Source organism: Aythya ferina (assembly GCF_964211825.1).
Source record: "Aythya ferina genome assembly, chromosome: 3".
Classification (NCBI taxonomy): Eukaryota; Metazoa; Chordata; class Aves; order Anseriformes; family Anatidae; genus Aythya; species Aythya ferina.
Genome location: NC_140298.1, coordinates 53,292,036 through 53,316,031, shown reverse-complemented (window position 1 = coordinate 53,316,031; position 23,996 = coordinate 53,292,036). Strand labels below are relative to the sequence as shown.

At 39.2% G+C, this 23,996-nt stretch overlaps 1 protein-coding gene across 4 annotated transcripts in view; it reads left to right on the top strand.

The window, feature by feature from the left end:
* Window positions 1–11,132: 11,132 nt before the first annotated feature.
* Window positions 11,133–23,996, top strand: part of RGS17 (regulator of G protein signaling 17) — a 75,483-nt gene continuing 62,619 nt past the window's right edge. Inside the window, exon 1 of one of the 4 annotated variants that reach the window (XM_084513239.1) lies at window positions 11,133–11,266. The gene's annotated coding sequence lies outside the window, so the exon portion shown is untranslated. Of the gene's footprint in view, window positions 11,271–23,996 lie in introns of all 4 variants that reach the window. The other 3 variants (XM_084513242.1, XM_084513240.1, XM_084513241.1) reach the window with 3 other exon arrangements.

Sequence of the window (23,996 nt, the reverse complement as noted above, 5' to 3'; positions counted from 1 at the left end):
ATATATATGCCTGTTAGAAGCTGATTTGTGTGTAACATTGTGACAAACAAAACAGAAATTATTTAAGATACACAGATGACATGATTTTGGCTGAGATAGTGTTAGTTTTCTTCATAGAGGCTCATATGAAGCTGTGTTTTGTATTTTTGATTAAAATAATGGTGATAACATGCTGACATTTTAGTTATTGCAGAGCGGTGTTCACACAGAGCCAAGGACTCTTCTGCTCCCCACACTGCCCTGCCAGTGAGGAGGCTGGGGGTGCACTAGGAGCTGGAAGAGGATGCAGCCAGTAGAACTGACACAGAAAAACCAGATGGATATTCTATACCATATGGCATCATGCTCAGCAGTAAAAGCTGGGGTCAGGAAGGATGGGGACATTCAGAGTGATGGTGTTTGTCTTCCCAAGTAACTGTTAAGTGTGATGATCCCTGCTTTCCTGGAAGTGGCTGAACACCTGCCTGCTGGTGGGAAGCAGAAAAAAGATTCTTTATTTTTCCTTGCTTGTGCATGCAGCTTTTGATTTATGTGTTAAATTTTTCTGTATCTCAACCAATGAGTTCTCACACCTTTACCTTTCCAATTCTCTCTCCATCCTACCTGGGGAGAACAAGCAAGCAGCTGTGTGGTACTGAGCTGCATGCAGAATTAAACCAAAGCAATAGGTAATCCTATTTTCTTCCTATTAGCATTATTATAAATCCAGGGAATAAAAAGAGAAGTCTTTATTTATTTATTTATTTGTCTATTTAAAGACGTGTACTCCAGAGGTCCCTTTCTCTCATGATGTCTTCTTCTACTGAGGGATTTGTATGTAAAAAGATATATTTTCAAATTTCTGCCTACAGGATGTAAAATTTCCTGTAAATCCTCTCCTGATCTAAATTGTAATAGTGTAACTGCTCAATCAATTATGTTAAGGTTGGTGTGAGTTTTTTGAATTTATAACTTTGCAGTTGAGATCTAACTGGGACCATGGTTTTTAAATAATCATGAGTTAGAGTGACCAACTTAAGATATTTCTAGAAGGCTGGCCTTTCCAGAACTCATGAGCTTCTTCCCTGCCTCTTCCCTAAGAATGTTTGGGCTTTGGGTGTCTGAGGTTGTTGAGCCAAAATAATAAGTAATTTCTGAAGCGTGATTTTTTTTTTTTTTTTTAAGTTGGCAACCTTTTCTACCTGCCTCTGATGGCATACGGGTTATAAGTATTGCCTGAATCTTGTAAATAACAGTTGTTCAGCATAAAAGAGGCTCTATGGTTCAAGATGCTTTGAAGTTATTTCATTTTATGTGCTTTGATTTGATTCATAAAGAAATGCTTAGGAATTCTTTGTAGTGTTCCTTAGCATGGTGAAATTTCCAGATGCTTTACCTCCACTATAGCTCTGATTATATCTAGGAAACAGACTTTTTTCGTTAGAAGGTGACATTTTTAAACATTCTTTTTTTCAGGATAAGTTTGCTGTTCAAGTTCTGATCTGCTACCTTCTAGATTCTGACAGGCATTAAAATGCTCTTGAAAACAATGGTATCATTCTTCTCAAAAGACTTTGTTTCACTTTCTTTATTGTGTCTAAAGTACTTTACAGTGCAATATCAGCTTCATGCCATTTATTGAACTATTAGGCTTCAGACAGATTTAGATAACAAGCAAATAATCTTTTTATTTTTATTTTTTTTTTTTTTTAATTTTACTTACGTGTTGTCTCCAGCTTGTTTACAGTGCTTTCTTTCTTAGTTTTGAGACAAACAAGGTTTGACCAGATGTTGTGTTTCATGGAGGGGAAAAAGAAGAAATTGGTTGGCTGATTATGACATCATACAGACACAGATTTCATAGTGATTATCAGTTATATTTTATTATATGAGATCTTCACACCACAATGACTATACTATCATTCTAGATTGTGTTGAGTTAAATAGAATTTCTCAGGATTTACAGTAATATGCCCTAAATTTGATTGTAGCAAGTTTCAAAAGGGACAGAGGGGCTTGGCTAATTTCATTTTAGATGTTCAGAGTGATTCCTGATTCCTCTACAGCAAAGAATGTGAAGTCACATTTCTCTGTACAATATTATTGTAGTCATGTTTATGGATTATATCCATCAGTGCAATATTAAACAGATGACACAATGGTGAGCTCTTTCCTTTTTTATAGTTCTGTAGACATATGTTGTGCTTTAGAAAATAAAGATGGAATCTTGCTTGAAAGAAATGACATGTTAATTTAAAACAAGAGCAACAGAAGAAGATAACAAATACAGGAAATTCTTCAAGGGAGAGAGACTAAAAAGGAAATAATGAGCTTAGGTGGCTGTCTGGGTATAATTTCAGAATTGCTTTATCATGTTTAAATAAATATAGACTAGTCTAAAAGTCTTTAAATAAATAAAGACTAATCCAGTAGTCTACTTAGGGAAGTGAGTTTTGACAGGTACATAATCACCATATATGAATAGTAACTACGCACAGACTCTTAGCTTCCAGTCATGTGCTCAGCCCATTAAATCATGGTGCCTAGCTGAGTGACAAACTCACAGGTCTTATAATTTGCATTGATGGCATACTCAAATGTAAATTTTTTCAGTTGTGCCGATAAGGCAGACATTTTCCTCTTTTCCCCTCTAAATAAACTATACATCTAGGACATGAAATTGCCGTAAAAAAAATTAATAAATAAAATAAATAAATAAATAAATGCTGCTTGAATACAGCTGCTGTTACACCTCTGCTTCAGGATTTGGTTTCATTTAAAATGATACATAGCTGAAAAAAAGTACAACCACTTTCTCTTGTTAGTTACAGTGCAGTTTCCCTTCTTTCAAAAGGAGCAATAAAGTTAGAGGTCAGTAAGACAGTGAGAGGTAATAACAGAAACAAAAAGCTAAACAAGTCCAAATGGAGCCATAAAAAAAAAAAAAAAAAAAAAAAAAAAAGACATTTTGCACAAACCAGTATATTTTTAAATCATTATTTTGAAAATCATCAGACCTACACCCATTGCCCTTTTTTTTCACCTGCTGCAAATCTCTCAAAGCCTCATTGATGTTTCTGGCCTGGGCTTGAAGCTTGAAGTTGTGAGGCTGGGAAAGGGGAGTGTGGCATACATCACTTCTTCTCAGCCTGGGGTTACCTCACAAAATGGCTGTGGGGAGAAGGGAAACAGAACACATCCTACAAACACTAACACCTGCAACTGAGAAAATAAATGAAATTGGGGAAATGCAAGCCACACAAGAACGTTCAGAATTTATGCAAATTTTGAGCTGAGTGTAGCAGCACTGTACCGGTAGTCAATGAGGTGTTTTTTTAAAAAATGGATCAAGTTTTGGGTAGGAGAGGTTTAGTAGCACTGTCCCCTGATCAGATGCATGTGGTCAAGATGGTCCTGTGAAAAGGAAGCAGAAGTCACAGACATCCTCACCTCCCAGTGTTTGAATCAATCCAGTTTCATTTGGTTGTGCAGGAAAAAATCTGACAGGAAAACTCTTGATTTTTGTGAGAATGTTCCAGAACTCAGAAATTTATCATCAAATTCCCATTTTTCTTCAGAAAACTTATATTGAAGCAAAACAGTAATTTTAGTGTTGCTTTGAAAAAAGTTTGCTTCATTTTGTTTTTCCTGGAAGTAATTCTTTATCAAAGCAAACAAGGACAAAAATTTTTTTCAGACTTTGTTGACAAGTACTTAAACACGGTAAATTATCTGAAAGTATTTGTAAATGAGACAAATACCAGATAAAGAATGAAGTTCACATTTCCATTTATTATTCATTGGAAAAAAAGTACAATAAAAGGACATGTTACAGAATATTTGAGGCATCATTCACAAGGACAATTTAGCCATTCTTTGACACTTCTGCTAGTGATTACTTACCTAAGTCACTCTGTTGCCTCTTTGTGACTGTATACAAGCTCTACTTCAGAAAGTTCCTGCTTATGCAAAAAGGTATAGCAAATACCGACCTGGGAATGGAGCTCTCTACATGCAAATACAAATACCGGTAGAAAGGTTAGGCATCCTCCCAACAGGAACGTGTTTCTGAATACCGAGTGATCGACCGTGTCGATTCATATCACCAAATTTTTCCCCACCTGAAGTGCTGTGAGTGGCACAGGTAGAGAGCACAGCGCTCTGGCACCGGAGAGGGAGTGCTCTGCTTCCATCTCTCGGTGAAGAGGAGGAAGAACAACCAGCTCAGATTATTATTTTTTCTTCTGGATACTTCATTGATGCAAAAGCCAGATGAACAGATGCTTCAGAAGGGGAGGACAGCTGTGCTTTGACAGACTGAGAAGCATGGGCAGAGACCCATTCACATAAGCTTTTCTCCCAGTATTTCCCCCACACACACTGCTCTGGGACTCACCACAACTGCAGGAACCTGTTAAGTGTACAGCTTGTGGAGCTGATCCAAGAAAAGAAGGGAAAGGTGTCTAGTTTGTGGTGAGGAACCTATTCAAGCTGCTATCAGATGCTGACTTCTAGCCAAGGAAATCCATATGACTTTGGGAGGATTTTTCAATACAGGCTGACAAAGAGGGAAACAAGGACACAGATGTGCCCTTGCCAGGGGATGTGGCATTGACTGCTGAACTCAACAAGGCTGGCAGCAGAAAAAAAGACCAAAGCTGAATCACCGCCTGGAGGTGCAGCCACAGGTGACAAACACAGGGCACTGCCCTGCTGTCTGGGACTTACACATGTGCCTGGGACTCTGGGAATATGCAAACCACTGATGCCAGCCTGTGGGTCATGCCAGCACCAGGCAGGAAAGTGGCCCATCAGATGTTCCAGATGGTGGGGGCTCTGGGCTGAGTTAATAAAATCCTGCCAAACGTGGTGGGGATGGAGGAGAGAGTCATGTATCCTCAATAGCACAGGAAGCTGCTCACCCTGATCCTTCAGCTGTTTCATAAAATCTCCGAGGCTACAAGCTGCAAAACCTGCCTCAAAGAGTGCTGAGGAAATGAGAGGTCTCAGCATCAGACCAGACCCTCACCACCTCACTGCCTTCTACATCATATAGACCTGACTTGGCAAACATATACATAAGTAAGCCATGTGAATACCAAAAGCTACAAGTTAAGCAATTTTATAAGAAATATCATCACCTTCTATTTCCAGATATCCTTGTTATGATATTTCTTTGTTTATTTTCCTTGAAAAAAAAAAAGGTTCTCTGTCCTCTTAGAAACTCTGGCTGAACATTCATGTGTGTTTCTAATCCAAGTTTGGTTGCTTCTAACAACTCTGACAGAAGAATTATGTGTATTATAGAAAGAAATAGGTTAATTTAACTATTGGATGCAACATTAATTTCTTCACATTACACTGGCCACATTGCTTGCACTTATAATAGATACTAGCCAAACCCTTCCATGAAATAAAATATGCACTTTTATTCCAGCACTTCTACCTTGTCCTATATTTATGCACAAATCTCCACCTGAAATATTTGCCAATTTGAAGAGTTGGTCTTATATTCACCCATACTTTCTGGTTTCAAATGCTTGGAGGTTTAAGTCTTTTTTTTTTTTTTTTTTAATTTCCACAGTGAAAACATATATAATCACTATTGTGTTATGAGGTGGAAGGGCTTCTTTACCAGTTGTTGTCTGCACTCTCACCTTTATCTTCATCTTAATTATGATCTCCATGGAAACATGAAATAAACTAAGTAAAAATAGAATATACAAAGCATAAATATTTGTGTTTAAAATTTACCTACAGTAAAGATTGTATGATTATATATAAAATTATCAATCATGTAAAGCACAATAGAAAATACAAACTCCCATTAAAGAAAACAATGTATTATATGCTATACTTTTTTATCTTCTTAAATATGGAATTACCTTTACACTTAAAGTCCCATTTACTGAGAACTAATACATGTTCAGGACTTTCTTGACTCTTGACTCTTGACTCATTTTCAAACTTTGTTTGTTCTGCTTTTATTGAGACTAAACAAGGGCTTAGATAAATAGCATTATGATATGCCCTGTGGTGTTTAGGAGTAATCAAGGATGTCATCATTAGATAGAAATGCTAAAGAGTTTGTGGAAAAGCCAGCTAAGTAAAAATCTGTATTTTATGAGCTGCACCTTAACCTTGATCCTGACAAGTTTTTATTAATTTTTCAAAATTCATAACCCCAGGATTATCATTCACTAGAATGAATTCACATCCAAAATACTACATACTTCTTCCCACCCAAGTGTCATTTCTTAGGAGATAAAAGTGGCTTTTCTGACTACTAGTCTTTAAACATATATATATATATATATATATATATATAAATTACTTACCATCTCCTGGTCCTTTCTGTTCACTTTCACTCAAAGAGCAGATGTGTTTCACTGCAGAATGATCAGATCACTTAGTTACTGAAGTAAACTAGCTTATATAGCTTGTTGTAGAATTTACTTGTTGAAATGGTAAATGATAAAACCAACTTGTTGAAATGGTAAATGATAAAACCAACTTATTACTGAGCTAGCATCAAAGGGCTACCAGGATAGCTTAAGCCCACAGGAAGCTATCTCAAACACCAGAGCTGTAGTTCAGTCTGGTTTATTCAGTTTAGTGCCAGTGACATTTTTCTTCCCCTTTGAGTCAACAGACTTCAGGGTTTTGGTGCCTGTTGGCACATAATACAAGCCTTTGAAATACTGATTGCTCAGCCAAAGTTAACACAAACAGCTGCAAAACAAGATGTCATTATCTCTGGGTCTTGCTCTGAGTGAGCTACAAGTGCACTGCCATCTGCAAAGAGCAGTTCTTTAATAAGGGGACCTCTAAAGCCTTTGTTTCTGCATATAAACAAGACAAATTATCAATGTTGCTTGAGGGAAATCTGAAACTGGACTCTCAGAGACAGACTCTGAATTTGTTCAATCTATTGCCACTGCAGAATAAATCTTTGTAACATTGAGATGCTGTAGCGTTACTCACCTTTTGCAAGCCATCTCTTCATCCAAACAGCCCATGCAAAAGGATCACTTCTTCAACTTATTTGTTTGTGCAAAAGAGGAGGAGTTGGGATTTGTTTGTTTGTTCTTTTTTTTTTTTTTTTTTTTTCCATATTTTTCTGCATAGCAGCATAGCAAGGTCTTTTTAATTCTCTGAACTCTAACAGTACCAAATAGCATTAGCTACTCTGATGGTTAATAACAGCCATGGCTGTCTCATAGGCATAGCTAAGATTCAAATCAGTATTTTGCATGAGGCAGACCTTAAACATACAGTCACCTCTGTAACTACAAAACATTTTTCTAACTCATTGCCTAGTTGATGGTACAAATGTAAGCACCTTTGAGCTGCTGCAATATGCTGCTTACAGAAAAAAGAAAAAAAAAAAAAAAGTATATCATTAGGGGCTCAGACATATTTTAAATAATTCATTTTGAATCACATCGAAGCAACACTGGAGAAATGAAAGAAAGTCATGACTTTTTGATCAATTTGAGGTTTTGACTATTGATTTGTTTTAATGATAGCCATTGATTCTTTTAATGTTGAAGAGGGGCAGAGACTACTATTTACGGAATGTAATCTTGATGAGTTTATGACCATGAGAAATTTTAAACATCTTGTATTGTACAGGTAAAATATGAAGTTGTCTGAAGTTAACTAGATTGTTAGTCAACTAACAATCATGGAGCCTTTATACTGGAAAATAAGGAACCTAACTTCATGTTCATTAAAGTAATAGGCATCTTGACATCAAAGATCAAAAGTTGGTGTATAATGATTTTATTATATTTATATGTAATCTTTATACCAGAAAGCCTTCTTGTGTACACAGTGTTCTAGCTTTTTTTTTTAAAAAAAATATTTTAAAATGCATTACTATGTCCTTTTCATTTTTCTCAAAAGTCAGTGACAATTCATTGGAAAAAATGATGACAACAGGTTTCAATTAAAAAATAACGAATGCATGGTAACAGGGAAATTGTTTGGGTTAAGAAATGCAAAGAAGCATGGAACAAGACACAGGAACTAGGGAGAGAAGATAGAAAGGCCTGGAAGAAAAAGTCATTGAACACAATTGCAGGGGTCTATAATAGGCAAAAGGATTAGTCAGTGGTCTGAACAGAGTGGCTGAACAGCTATTGAAAGTAAGTGTATTTATAAACAGGAGTTCAGAGAACAACAAGGAATGGCTTCAGTGCAGGAAGCTGCGGTAAATAGGAATGGCTGTGGGAAACATTAAGGAAGTCATAGAAATCTGAAATCTTTTATTCATTTAAATAAGTGAAGCATAGCATTTTCTAACATAAAATTCTAAAATTGTGATTTTTTTTTTTCTGGTATGTGGATATATATATATAGTATATTGATATATATATATGGACATTCTGGTGTATATACATATATATACATATGTTGAACACCTTCATATACTTCCTATGTACTTACTAAATCTTTGGGAGAAGACTCTTGATTGATGGGTTTCATAGTCAGAACAAAACTGTTGTCAAAAGTGTTGTCCTAATATTAGGGAAGCTCTAAAGGCTTACTGTCTTCAGTATGAAATTAATAAGCTCCAGTGTATGACCTTTAAGTATATTCCTTTTAGGAATATTTCCTAAAAAGGGAGACTTTCCTGAACTGAGGCTTAGAATAGCATCAATGCTCTTTAAATTTAATTCTATACTAAATGTTAATATACCTAATGTATAGTAACATACTTTTTATTTTATTTTTTTAATCATCACTTAGCAAAACCTGTTAAGAGACTCAGAATAGAACAAATATGAAATTCTGAACATTCATTCTTCCTAGTTGTCCTTCATCACTCACTCTTAATCGTTCGCCCTTCTGGAGAGCAATGTCTAATTACACTTTTTTTTTCTTTAAACTTTGCAGATATGCAAAGCTCGAAACACTGGTTTGGCAGAATATAAAACTGTCTTTCATTTTGGAGAATCCAAGGAGCAACCGGGCAGTGTTATGCTGTTGCTTGTTGTACCAGGACACAACCTGTCAAATGCCATCAGTACAGGAGCAGCAGACGTGATTCCTAGTGCTGGGAAGCACATTTCTTAGTGAGCCTTCTAATTGCTTTTCCTATTTACATCTCTGTGTATATGTGTTCTTGGTTTGGATGTTTTTGACAATGAAATATGCTCTTTTCTGAATTTCTCCCAAGGTCTGCCTTCTTGGAGGATCAGAAAATCTAATTTACACATTTGTTGTATTCTTGAAAGAAGGGATACCCTACTTCAATACAGGGTGTGGACTGTGTAAAGACAAGGCAGTTTTAACTTCTCTTTAACTGTCTGTGAACAGCGAAGATGAGCTTGAAGCATATTCAAAACTGTTAACGCTTCATAAGTATTTTTTTTCTTTTTCAAAACTCTGAGTACTATTTTGGAAGAAACAGAACGTGAGCTAAATTTCCATAAAGATTTCCAAATTGCCATCCACATGGTTGTTTAACTTGGAGTTACACCTACATCTTTATTTATGCATGTAACTAAAAATTCTGAGGGCAAAACTCTATGTATAGGTAGCATTTTTATGAAGACACTTGGCATAGTTGGAGGGGAAAAAAAAAAAAAATTGGGCTCTCAAGATCCTCTTCAAGTCCTAAACAGAAGCTTAAATATCAAACTAAAGGTCTCCTGTTCTTGCTTTATTATGTTTAAAATGGCTGAACAAATCAAGAGAAGGCTGTAGGAGAAGAAGGGGACAATTGCCAGGGAAAAGGTGACAATGTATGAGCACCTGTAAGCCACAGAAGAAACGACTGGAAAAATTTTGCCTGTGGAAAACTGAAAGGCTACTTTGGATGGAAACATGATATGAAGTTTCCATCATGGCCTTCACTTAGCCAATAACCTTTGGTATCAAGCAGAGTTATGTATTCCAGTTCTCAGATTTCTCTGCCATGAGGATCAGGATTAGAAGAAAATAGGAGTGACGGTTTGCTTCCCCTCTGGACTGCTTCCAAACCTTTTAATTTCAGCCCTACTAATACACACACAGATCTGGCTTCAGTTTTAGCACACTCTACTTTGAGATCTAGCTGAGATGCACAAGTGTCTAGATCGGTGTTGTGAAGAAAATCAGTATGGGTTGCTGGCGAGGCACAGTACCACCTTAATCCAGCCTTGTGCCTTTTTGTACCATCTTGCCAGATTGTTTTGACTGAGTGGTAAATGCAGCAATGTGTTCTCTCTTGAGATATTAACATTTCTGGATTCGTGGCATGATTTGACAGGATCCAGGTGCCAAATATGTATTTTTTCCAGTGCCGTTGCCTTCAGGCATATCAGGCTCCAGATTTTTAAGGTGCAGCAGGGAAGCTAAGTAACGTTCTCTGTCGAGACAAAATTTGGAAACCGGAGTTTGGGAAGCTGGGGAAAAAATGACTGGCAAGATCTGGCAGGATTCAGGATTCGAAGCCAGATTTTCAGAACATCCTGGTGTTGTTTCTTACGGTCACAACTGACAGTTCCACGCTGGTTCTTTATCCAGGCGTTGTTCTTCAGGTGCCTGACATCAAAAAGTTAATCAGGCTCTAAATCCCTGCACTGCTCTTGCCTGCACGAGCGGAAGGAAGAGTTGGATAGCGTTTTAAACACCTACTTCTCTTTTTTTTACAAACCAATATGGGGACAAGAAAAAAAAACTAAGCCGCAGCCCAGCCACCCCTCGCCACCGCGGCTCCTGGCTGCCTGCCGCAGGGCACTCCCAGGCCACCGGCACGGCCACCGCAGGGCTGGGGGAAACCTGGGGGGGAAGGAGGGGGGTTCACCGCGGCCCCCGCCGCCCTCGCAGCCCCGGGGACCCCCGCCGAGGAGCCCCGCGGAGGAGCGGCCGTGCCGGGGGTTGCACCGAGGGCATCCCCGCGAGCATCCCCCGAGCATCCCCGCAGCCGGCGGGCGGCGGGGCCGTGCCGAGCCGTGCCGTGCCGTGCCGTGCAGAGCCGTGTCGAGCCGAGCCGTGCCGTGACTCACCCGCCGGGGCCAAGCGGGGAAACTCCCGCTTCGGTGGCAGAGCGCATGTGCCGAGGCTCCCAGCCTCCGCTCCTCGCACCCTCCCCTCGCTGCCTCCCTGCCTCCCGCCCTTCCTCCCTGCTCTGCCTCCTTCCCTCCTTCCCTCCCCGCCCGCCCGCCCGCCGCCGTCTCCTCTCCCTGCCGGCTGGGTGCTGAAGTTGGGCGGATGGCAGCAGCCCAGCTCCGCTAGGACGAGCCGCCGCAGCCCTTCCCGGGATCGCTCAGCGCCAACCGCACGCAGCCGGGCGGGGGTGGGTAAGGCGCTCCGCTGGGGTTTCAGCCTGAACCGTGCGGAACGGCAGCAAAATGTCTGCTTCGGACTGATGCGCGGGGTGGGAGGGTGGAGAGAAAAAAAAAATGAAAAAATAAAAAATAAAGGGGAGGAGGGGAGGAAAAGAGGGGGGAGGTGAGAGGGGATATGGATGGAGGGCGGTGGAGTGAGGCTGAAAATGGGGAGACCGGCTGTGTGTGTGTGTGTGTGTCAGTGTGTGTGTGTGTGTGTGTGTGTAACAACGGGCGGCTGCGGCGCCGAGGCTGCAAGGTGGTGTTTCTGTGTGTGTGTGTGTATATGTGTGTGTGTATGCGTGTGTGTGCCTGTGTGTGTGTGCGCGGCTCCGTGCCCGCGATGCACAAAGGGGTGGGGAGAGGTGCCCGGGGGCTCTGCCCGCTCCCTCCCCCGCCGCCCCCCCGGTTGGTGCCCGGGGTGCCGTGGGGCATCCGCCGAGCCGGGCGATGCTGCCCAGCCCGGGGCGGGGACGTGGAAAAGGGGGGGGACACGGGAAGGGAGGGGGACCGTGCCGCCCCCGGGGAAGCCGGGGGCATGGGCTGGCGGTGTGACAGCCGCCGGCTCGCAGCTGAGGCAGCGCTCCCCCTGCCTCCCTTCCCTCCTGACCTTCCCCCGCGTATCGCGGCTCTGCTTGGCGGGCGGCGGGCAGCAATTAGCATTATTATCGCTATTACCGTTTTCATCCGAGGAGCCGGCGTAAGGTGCAGGCGAACATCCGAGTCGTTGCTCCGAAGCCGAGAGTTGCTTCCCACTCCCCTGTTGCCCCCACCCCAAGCCCCCGTCTCGGCCGCCCCCACCGGGCCGGGGAGCCCCCGGGGGCCGCCCCCGCCGCACTGCCCTGCGGCACCGCCAGCCTCCTGCCCTGGCCTCCTTCCCGGTATACACCGGCGGGGGCGGCACGGCGGCGGGGGAAGCGAGTGGCGGGGCTGGGGCTGCTCCCGGTGGGACCCTCGCTCCCCCGGCCCCGGTCCTCGCACGGCGGCGCGGCCCCGGGCGGCGCGGGGCTTCCCTGAACCCGGGGAAATCCCGGCTGCTGCCGCTGCCGGTGCGGCGGGGGGATGCTGCAAATCCCCGCCAGCCTCCCAAAGCCGCCGTGCGCTGCGGTTCCTCACCTCTCCCCGGGATGAACCCGCCCGCGGTTTTAAGCAGGCTGAGGTCGCCTCGCTTGCTCGGCTGTCAAGCCCGCGTTGCACAATTTATAGGTGCCTCTTGTTGATTCATCAGGGGACCCTACCCGCGCCGTCAGGGTTAGCATCGGCAGGGGTAAAATTTAGGATTTTCGGCATTCAGTTTCCTCATTTCCGTATGTGGATTTTCACCGATGTGTGTCTCAGGTTTGCAGCCAGATGCTTTTGCAAAATGGATGAAATCTCAAATACCCTGCTAGGTAAATGTAAGTAAGTTACATATCGTCTGGCACTAGTATTATGGGTAACAGGTGATAAATAGCTTTCAACAAATGTAATATACAAGCACTGCAAATTTGGGGAATTGTATCAAGGAAGTTAATCCTTATTCAAATCAGTGGATGGTAGTGGCATCATCCTTATGTAAATCACTAGGGAATTTTCCCGTGGCCCAAGTCGTTTAAGCAAACAAATTATTTCACCGTTATAAAGACACGGTGTTACGCACTGTTATCACTGTTATCGAATATGTATTTTCATTTGATTCCATACTTGGAATAAGCAAAGTCCGAACAAAAGACACATGTGCCCCACCCCAGTAAGTTTACGGCTTCAGAACTGCAGGCCATGATAGACACAAGTATTTACCTCCCTAAAATACGTGAGAGTCAGACATTGAAATGCCTTTCTCAATCAGGGCCTTAGATCCTTCTAAGTAGCCAAAATAGGAACATAATTTGATTAAAAGCATACGATCAAAAGAATTGCTATAGTGAGTTGGACATCTAGTCCAATATCCTGGCTCTGACTGCAGTCATTAGCAGATGCTGAAGGGAGAAAAACGTAAGAAACAGGGCTGGTATACAGTGTTTTTTTTTTTTTCCCGGCATATCCTTTTAAGTTCAAGCAAGCCATAGTACAGGGATTTCTTAACCTGGAGTTTGCTTCCAGACCATCATGTGTAATAAGCCCCTGACTTTCTGTGCTCCCTTTTTTTAATCCATTTATACTTTGGTCTCAACCACATTCTGTGGCAATGAGTGCCACAATTTAATTATGATTTGTGTGAAAAAGTACTTCCTTTTGTTTGCTATGAACCTGCTGCCTGATAATTTCATTCAGTGTGTGACAAAGAGCGCACACTGTGCCTGCACAAGTTGCTAGCAGTGTCCTCTCACTCCAGAGCAGGTACAGCACTGGCAGTACAAGTCCCGTCATTTCATCTAACACTGAGTTAGGAGATCTGCCTAGGAGTGTAAAGCCATATTAAGCTCTCAGTCTTCCTGTTGAAATCTACAGATAAGAATAGTCATTCTTTTTCTTGTTATTCAACACGGGTACTTGTGCACAAAAAATTGCTGTGAACCCATGAACTCATTTCAAAAAGGCTACTGAAAAGTTGTCTGCTGAAAATTAACTCTCTGCACTATTGATTTGAATCAAAGTCTGACTGACAGTTTGGTGAAAAAGAAATCCTGTCCTAATCCAGTTTTCTACTTATCCTGAGCAGAAGATAAAATGTTTTATTTTCAACTGCATTTTTTTTTAAGAATTATACTAAATACAAAATGGAAGCTACATATGTCTATGAACTCTACACATTTGTGTAACATCTCTGCTAATTAATTCACCTGCATAAAGCTCATTATAAGGAATGTGCATATTGAATGATGTGCATGGTTTCATAAGTAAAGTTTAAATGTCCCATAAAATCTAACTGATTTGGAAGGACTTGTGACATGAGGTCTTCTCCCCACGAGTGCTGCTGGGTTTGAATCATCCTTAAGAATCACTAGTATTGGTCAGATTAACATGTCAGAAAGCTTCCCCGATCTCACTGCTAGGCTCTCTTTGAGTTCATCGCAAGAGTAATAAAAGAATAAGAGCCCAGAGAGCTACAAAAGCACCACATGGACCCAAAGATCTGGAAGTTCCCACTGTTTGAAATCAGCTGCGGACACAACTTGGAACAGTATAATCCACAGCAAATTGTGGGCCCATGAGGAACAGTAGAAACTCACGCTAGCTGAGAAGTCCTTCACAAAATATAAAATATTGGCAACCTCAGATGCTGTAATCTTCACCTTCCAACAAACTAAAAGAAGAGACTAAGTGCTATGATTATGAAGACAGGATATAAGGGATGTCAGTCAGTCTCATACATTAGCCAGTCTCAAAATAAGTATGAGAATGGTTTTCCTCTTATATATGGCATGTATGTATATGTATGTGTAGGTATACATATATGTGGCAAACATACAAATATAAACTTTCCATCATCAAAAATGCACGTGTGAAAAAAATATAATCCTACTACCTTTTAAATAAGATTAAACTTTTTTCTGCTTCTATAATGAGCAAATGAAACCACGTTCTTACTTGTATGCTTCACGTGCATGCCTTTTGGGCATGGGGAGATTCCTACGAGTACTCAATAAGTGTACTAAATGAAACAGTGTTAGCTCTTACAGAGATGCTGGTCGCAGTTCCATTAGCTCCCTTATAACATCCCCATGATTTCAGGTATGGATTTATTTTGCACTTGTACCCAATGTCTCAACTTCAGCATTTTTGATGAAAAATATATCCTCACCATACTTGTAGTGCTTGTTCTGGGAATGTATAATGAGTTTTCTAAGAACATAAAATTAATGTGCTAATTAGCTTCAGTTAAAATTAGTTAAAAATGAAATCATTCAAGAAATTTAGCATTTCTATTGACCTCTTGTTTGTCCTAAGTAGTCTTTGTAATGAAATAATGCAATCAAACTTTCCATATTGTTAATTAAAAGCTTGTGCATAGGGTATAAAAACAAATGAATAGAATAAGTTGTAATTAAGTTTACCTATTCCTGGCTATAGCTAATGGCTATAACCATACAGGCTGTAAGTAGGCTTGTGTGAGTAGCTTTGCTGGTTCCTGGGGGGCTACTGCACCCCCTGAAGGAACAGAGCCTTTCAGCTCAGCACCCTGGCAAGTCCTGGCTACAGCAGCACTGAGGCAGGGGGGCTGCATGCCAGTGTCATGCAGCCCCACTGGAAGTTTGCTGCTTCAGAGACCTCCTTTTTTCAGACGAAAAAAATAATAATAATTGTGCCCCTACCCGAAGCTGGGTATCTGCTCTCAGAAGGCCTCCCTTGGCACAGTTGCTGCCTCTAATGTACACAAAGGAAGCAGCCATGCAGTGTAACTGTGGCAGGAACCTGTGGGAACACATAAAGCACACAAACCAATGAACTCAGGGTCTGTACTGCTGCTCCTGCCCAGCCACCATGCAACCTGGGCCATGGCTTAATGTGGGTCCTCCAAAGTAGGGGCTGGGTTCACATGCTTCAGCAGTTCTGCACTGCTCTGGTGATGCAAAATAGAGGTAAACTCAATTTAAATGCTGTGCTTTGAATAATTTGTGCTGTTCTGGTATATTAATGAATCTGGGCTTAAATTAAAAAAAAAAAAAAAAAAAAAAAAAAAAAACCAAAGTAATGCAAACTGATTTAATACTGAATCTATCATATCTTAATGTTTTGAGTGATAGTTTTGTCTTTGGGTTCCTTGTTTACAAAATATTAATTAAATGTTTCTTACCTTTCATACAATCACAATTTTCATAAATTATTTATTGTGTAATCAAATGGCAATAAGTTCTTAGAAATTGGTAGATTTCTAGCCAAAATGTATATGGGGAATTACAGGTAGGGAGATAGGCTAGAAATAAAAAATTAATAACTTCTTAAATCTTAAAGCCAAGTATTACATATTGCACTTAAAGACACTCAGACATCTTCAACACTACAACTGCTCCGCATAATCCTTCTCCATACAAAAATACAAAATAACTAGCCTAGTTTCATCAGTGAGAAAGGGAGTAAATTAGTGAGTGATGCATTAACACAGCTATGCAGCTTCTGCTACCAAAGCAGCTTCATTTAAATCATCTTGGCTCTTCTTCCAGTGATGCCAGCTCTGTGCTTGCTGAAATATGAGGGAGAGATCACAAGCTGGATGACTCTATATAGACCTAACTCTATATGTGCTGGCCATCAGAGTATAACTGAGAAAATGCTGCCTTTAAAGGCATCACTCTATCATGGCTTCCTGCTGTAAAAGTCAATTGAATATGTCACTTTGGTCTGTAATTTTAATTCAGTGCAAGTCCAAGCAAGACTTGCTGATAGTCTGTTTTAGGAAGGTTGAATATGATTTGGGCTGTTTTGCTGTGTTATGTTTTACTATGTTATATTTTGCTGTGCTGTGGTGTGCTGTAACAATGTCTTCATTTATCAGTGACTCGTGATAGTTGCAGTAAAATAACCCCATGTGTTCAAAGATAAAGCAATTAGACCATAGGAATCATGGATTAAGGCTGTCAGGCTATCCTTAGCACAACACTTATATGCCTATTGCAGTTCAGACAGCTTTCAGATGAGAGGGCTCAAAATGCAGGGCACTCCAAGAGGCAAGTGTTCAGCTAGCCCTAGACACACTGCATCTAAGGTGAGGATCTTAAGGAAGTCCTTACATTTCTCATGCTACCAACTATTGTCACCATATACATACTGATCTCCTAAAAGCCTAAATAAGAGGAAAACATGCAATACATGTTTAATAGTGTGGTTACTATTTATTCTTTATGCAATGAGAGTGACTTTCTGAAATTAGCAATTTCTTAGCCAATCCACCTTATTAGGGTGCTCTTACCCAGCCCTGCAGGCAGCACCCAGTCTCCAGCATTCATATTGCACCACACCTTTGGGTGGTGTAGATGTGGCTTTCTCAATTGTTTGCATCAAATGAAAAATAAGAGCAGTGAGTAATAACTTCCTTTACAAGAGCTTCAGAAGGAGCCCAGGTTTAATGAATGTAGGTGGGAAGTGTGGACCTAATTACTTTGTGTCCAAAAGGTAGTTTTACTTCCAAGTCTTAATGTCTTCAGAAATGAAAAATCTCTAAAACTATTAATCAGAAAATTTTCACAGCTTTTAAGATGAGTTTGGGAAGAGAGGATTGAGATGTGTAACCTATTTTTTATTGTTCGTTCACAATGGTTCAAAAGTACACGCACAAATTATTTTCACACTTAACTCTGAACTAGTTTGTTGGAATGCAGTTGTCATATAATGATCTGATAATCTAACTCATTCAGCTTGATATATCTCATAATCTTGTAACAAGAGTTTAGTTTGTCCTGTTTGTTTTTTTGTTTTTGTTTTTTTTTTTCACTGTTATACTTATTATGTATTCAAAGGTCTTTAAAAACACTTTTTGACCCAGATAATGTGGGGAAAAAAAAAAAAAAAAAAAAAAAAAGATAATAGTAATCAGAGTCTTAGCTGCATGGTAAGCATCATGCTGACCAGAATAGACAAGGATATTTTCAAATTCAATATCTGATTATTTCATATGTAAAACCAGGTCATAGAGCTACTGAAAAAAGTCAAGACAGTACTCGTGTGGTGAGGACATAGAAAAGGAGAGAGGGAACACCTCTACCCAGTAAATGCAGCAGCTTTATAAATTATGAAGTTATGAAACTGGCATCTTTGAGTGGTACGGTGATGTACAACTGGGCATAGGTCAACAATTGAGTATACAAAGATTCACTATAGAGAAATATGACTGTTTATGGGATTTGTCCTGGGTTCTGTTTGCAGAAGAACCATCCTGTATCAAATATCTGTCTCAAAGAGCATGTCTTTACTGCAAATTGCAATGTATGGTAGAGAGACCTGACATAAGTTGAACACTGGAAAAAATCTAGTTAAAGCAGCACTGTACCCTGTGGAAGAAAATGACCTTATTTTACCTCTACTATCTGTTTGCCATCTTGCATCATGTAATATAGGCTGCTCAGAAACAGAGATATCCACTCCTGATTTTTTTATATTTTTTTAAACTAAATGGCTTCTGAGGGCATTTACCATGAAATATGTTCCATACTCCTTCAGCCAATGTCTTAGCTGTTCTTAAACCTGCTCCAATTGATCAATATTCCCCTTCATCTATGGACTTCCCAACTGTATGTCAATAGCAGTCAGTGAAAAATACAGCATTAGTACAGCTTTCACATGGCTACGTTTTCAATTTTATGTAGCTAAGGGAGGACAGCTCTTCCAGGTGCAGTATTGCACTGAGCACTTCTTTTACTTGCTGTGACTCAGTTCCTGTTAGATTCCCAGGTTATGTCTTGTAAAACAACAGAAGCCTGAACTTGCGCACCAGAATCTGACCATCTGCATACAACATTGTTAGAGTGGTCCCAGCCCTGGCTAGAAAACTAGTGCAGTCCAGGGAGCATTCCCAATAAAATGCCTGCATGAAGCAGTCCTGTTATTCAGAGCAGGGCAGTCTAATTATAGGAATATAACTAAATTGGCCATTTGGCCTCAGAGCCAGAGAAGAAGTCCTGGAATTGCTTAGCTTTCCAATATAGATATGTCATATCTTTTCAGGATGGAGCTTCCAGCCTCTGGCTTTGGCCTGCATCTTTTCTCCTTTGAGATGTGTTGTTAGATTCAACCAAAGGAAATCCCTGTTTGCTGTGACTTTGTTACCAATGGTTCCAGATCACCTTAAGCCAGTGATTTGCCCTTGTTAGCCTACGTTGTGCCCTCAATATTCGCCTACTACAAACATTAGCATTAGCAATTTTTATGGTTCCTTTTGTTTCGTTCATAGTAGAGGGAAGGTTGTTAAGCTGAATAAAAGAACATATTCCTGCAAGACCCAAATAGAAACACACTTGCCTAAAAGTTATTCCCTATTTTTGATTTCAGACCAAGATTTATCAGTTTTTAATACATTTAATGTTTACCAAGTTCATTTTTATCATATTTATTCTACAATCATATGTACTAACAGAAGTCAATTTATTTACATTGGCGCTATAGCCACCAAATTCAGCCATCAAATTGATAACCTTATGTAAAATATATAGCTATGTAGTTTCAATTTTTTATTTACCATAACTCATATGGAATGCCTTTAATTATTATTAAGTTCACTCAAGTTTTTCATATGATTATTAATAATAATATTCTATCAAATCTGTCAGATGTGGTGGTGATGTTTTTATGTTTAATATTAATTTATTTCACACATAGCATAGAGGAGAATTGTTCAAACATATTCAGCAAGGAAGTTTAGAAAAGGGGTGTGGCTCATATCTGTATGTGCATGATATAATAGGAAAATGATATACCTTGTGTGACTTGACTTCTACTGAGCATTTTTCTTGGCCAGGCTGTGACAAACTGGCCAAACGCTGTTCTGTGACAAGCACTGTGACCTGGTTTCATTTACACAGGGTGTAAAAGCTGGTGACATTTCAGGAACTTTTAAGAAAACAAGGAGTCCAGAAAGCTCCAAACAGTAAAAGAGGAGGGTACTATTTTTCATATTATAACAATCTTGAGAATCTAGACTATTTAGTAAGCACTGAGAATGAATACAAAGCACATTATGAAAAGGCCATCCTTATTAATACTGTTTTTCCAGATTTCTGGGTTTCAGACCTAGGAAGTCTTTTAAGATAATTGTCCCATCATGCCATTTTTGCTTCAAGCTCATTTTTCAAAGAACCACATCACCTCTGTGTTCTAGGACATAGTAAACAGCACTTCTATTTCATGGAAAAGAAATACAGATACCTATTAATTAAGTGATTACCCAGGATCACACAGTAAAGTACTGGCAGATGCATAAATTGAATATAAAGAGCAGGAATCAAATTTCTTGTTGAAAAGATGTTCAAGAGTCAGAATTTAACACCAAGAATCTTGACTCACACTCAATTTAAGAGCTTTCTTTTTTACCAAAGTAATGATCAGATGTAAAATATCAGCGAGAGCTTAAGATACAGGACAAAAATGGGAATTCGCATTTGACTCAGAAGTCAGTCTTTCTGTTCAAATGTTCTTAGACATTCTGAAAACGACCAGAGCAAAGCCCACATGTTTCCATCCAATATAATTACACTGATGTCTTGAATATGTAACCTGCATATCAATATTAAAAGTATTAGTTATTGTCCTGTTAGAAAAACATCCCTCAACAGGAAGAAAGAAACTTCAAAAACATGGTAGCTTTGGATAATTGAGCAATGTAACCCTACATTTTGTAAATTGGAAGAAGAGAATGGAAACATAGTTGATGGCATGATACCTTCTGCATATATCTACTGATATTTGGCTCATCAGTTCTTTAAAAAAAAAATAAATCTGTTGGGTTTGTTTAGTTTTGGTCTTGTTTGTTTTTTTTTGTTGTTGTTGTTTGTTTGTTTGTTTGTTTCATGTGTTGTTTTTTTTTCTTTTTTTTTTTTGTATATGTGTGCATGATTCATTAAACCATTACCTATAGATTTGCCTATATAATTCCCAATACAGTAAAGTCAGTCAGATAACACTTGTTCTAGCTTTACTAAATTAAAAATAAAATAATTTTCTGCATATATATTTTGGCTTCGTGTTTGTTTGTTTTTTTTTTAGTGTGTGACAAAAGATCCTATGAGATCACAGTTATAATATTTTTTTTTTATTCATTTACTAGCAACAAGAGGGCTAAGAGTGGACTAACAAGTCAACACATGCCTAATTCTGCTAATGAATACACAATACATTTGCTAACCCAAAATTACTCTGAATGATAACACTATACATTCTTTGGCTTAATCAGTGCTTGGCCTAGGGGAGGTGTTTTCATCAGCCTATATCAGGATATACTATATTAATATGTATATTATATGGATATTTATTTTTAATGCAGTCTAAGATATTTTGAATAAATTGTCTTGTGCATAGCACAGTGACAGAATACATCCACGGGCTGTAGCATAAGTTACTCCCAGTCAACTTCTCCAGTATATTTGCCCTGAAGTACATTGATGGCCCAAGTAAATGTAAAGTAGGTTTTTTCTTAGTGAAAAGAAGTAAGTCACTACATGTCCCTTTACAGATAGGGGGAAAGGTCTCTTTGAATTCAAGTAAATATGGTTTAAAAGAATTTTAATATAAGAAGACTAAATTTGTCTGAAAGTGTAATTTATTGCAGACTGAGTTGTAGCTGGAATTCACATGGTTTAAGGTTCACAGGGGTTTTAACTGTCCAAATAATTCAATTGCTATTAACGTATAAGGCATTTTTCCATTAACTTCAATGGACTTCTATGGCAGAAACTATTCTTACATGCAATGCCACCAGTCATATTTCAAACATGTGATTATGAGAGCTCTATTTAGGCTGTGTTAAATAGAAACTATTCTGCTGGACAGTGAGATCATATGCAGCAAAGGGACTGAATGCCAGAGACACCCTGACTTGAACTGCACCCCGTGCAGTGAGATACTAATGGGAACCACCTACAGACAGTATTTCATGTTTTAAAACCAAGCTGAACAATATTCATGAAACAGACTTTTATTTATTTATTTTTTCCAATCTGTATCAAACCTTAATCCACATAGGTGAGAGACTACTTTAAATTGTGCTAGAGTCTTATCCTCAGAGGTACAGAGCAGCAGAGGTACAGAGCAGCAGGGTGCCAAGCAAATCAACTGCTATCAAACGAGGCTGGCAGCATGTGCTCAGCAGCTCTCTGGATTAGGCTGCTTTTTATTAGTATGGCCAATTCCAGCAGGTGTTTTAGGAGTAGTTTTAGGAACACTGGAAAATAAGAACATAGACTGAAGGGAACACCCTGGCTAATTGCATCCAAATCCCCAGCTGTTTCCAACCATCAGTTCTTACTTTTCCTTCCTATTCTGGATCAATTTAATATTAGAAGCAGGAAGGGTCTTACATCTATTCTTATTCAAAAGGTGTTCCAGAGCTCCCATTTAAAACCTTTTTTTTTCTAATTTCCAGATACATTCATTGAAAACTAGCTTATTCTCCATTTGTTCCTATGCAATATTACATATTAAATTGTTTTTCCTTCCTTTTATTTGTCCATCTGACATATTCATCTTGCTCCTGTTTAAATATTTTTCCCTATATTGCTCCTCAGATCAAACAGATCATAGAAGATGGAGGGAATCCTCAGAATGCAAAATCTCCATATCTTGGAAGAAAGAAGGCTCAAATGCCATGGCAACAGTACTCCTTCCATTCATGAAAAACCTCCTCCAGCCCTTTTTCTTCATAACTTGATCTGTGGAGCTCACTGTAGTAGGAATGCAATAGGCTGCATGACTACTACACAGTCATCCTCTCACTCCCATTTATTTTAAGGTGATTCAATGCTAAGATGCACCTAACACCTTAAGAAAGCATAGAGCTGTGTTGCTTGAGTTTCAGTGCTGTGACACAGAACCTTCCTTGTTGTAAATAATGGCATCAAAACTCATAAAGTCATCTGTGTAAGAAAACTTACATGAACTTCCACAATCTGGACCTAACTGAAAGATATATCTTGATACTTATTTCTGATGAAGTTGCAACCTATCCTGTGAGGCCTGCTGATAATGATTCACCACTAGTGAGGTGAACAAGTGACTGGTTGTCAGAAGGAAAGGTGGTAGCTGACCCATAGCCACTTCCATCCTAAGTTATACAATGTGAAAGAAAAAGAAAAAACATTTCAGGTGTAATAGTAGTTAGGGAAAAAAAATGGAAAAAAATACATCAACTTCTGCATGTATTTTCCCAACCTTAAATTTAATATTAGTATCTATCTTTCTATCTATATGCATTAGAATGAAAATAAAAAAGAAACAAGACATGAGAGAAAAAAAAATAGGAAGATCTATCCATATATCTCAGGAAAAAAAAATATTTAATTAGTATTAAAGATATACTTAATTCAAAAAGCTTTTCTGACTTCATGTAACTTTAATGGATGCAATTTCTTTAAAAGTTGATACAGTTGCTTTTGGAATCATTCCAAACCTAATAAACAAAAAAAGAAACAAAACAAGGTCTTGCTAACTTAATAGCCAAAAAATCTGGTATAATAGAATTCTCAATCACTCTCCCAAAAGAAAACAAATTTATTCTTGTTTACTACTAGGTTTAGAGGTGCCTGAAAGTTTTGTTTGTTTGTTTGTTTGTTTGTTTGTTTTTCTATCACCAAATTACATTTCCACATTGATCTGGATGTGGGAAAGCTTAAACATTAATATACTTCTCTTGTCAGACAAAATTGCTTTATCAGGAAATTTCGGTAAGTTACTTATAAGTGCTTCTCAATTTTGGCGTCTTGTAGAACTAGATAAACAAAATATGAGCGTAGATACTTAGATGTTAGTCTAGAAGAGCAGTGTTCCAACAATGACAACTGTACAAATGCTTTGGTTCCTCCATATGAGATTGCACAGGACAAAAAAGTATGTCATCCACTTTGATATGTTGCTTCTTGTTCAGAAGAAAAGTCAAATCACAGGATAAATTAAACATTTGTCAAGGTAATGAAGAATCTGGGCCATTTGAATGAATTGGCTCATGATTATTCTTAAAGTTGAATTGTGTTATGAACTAGGTAATGTTGACCCACTTGCAGACTTTAATGGAAACAGACCATGTGGATTTATAAAGCTTTCGCTCTCACATCTCAAAAGTTGTCTTTACACCCAAGC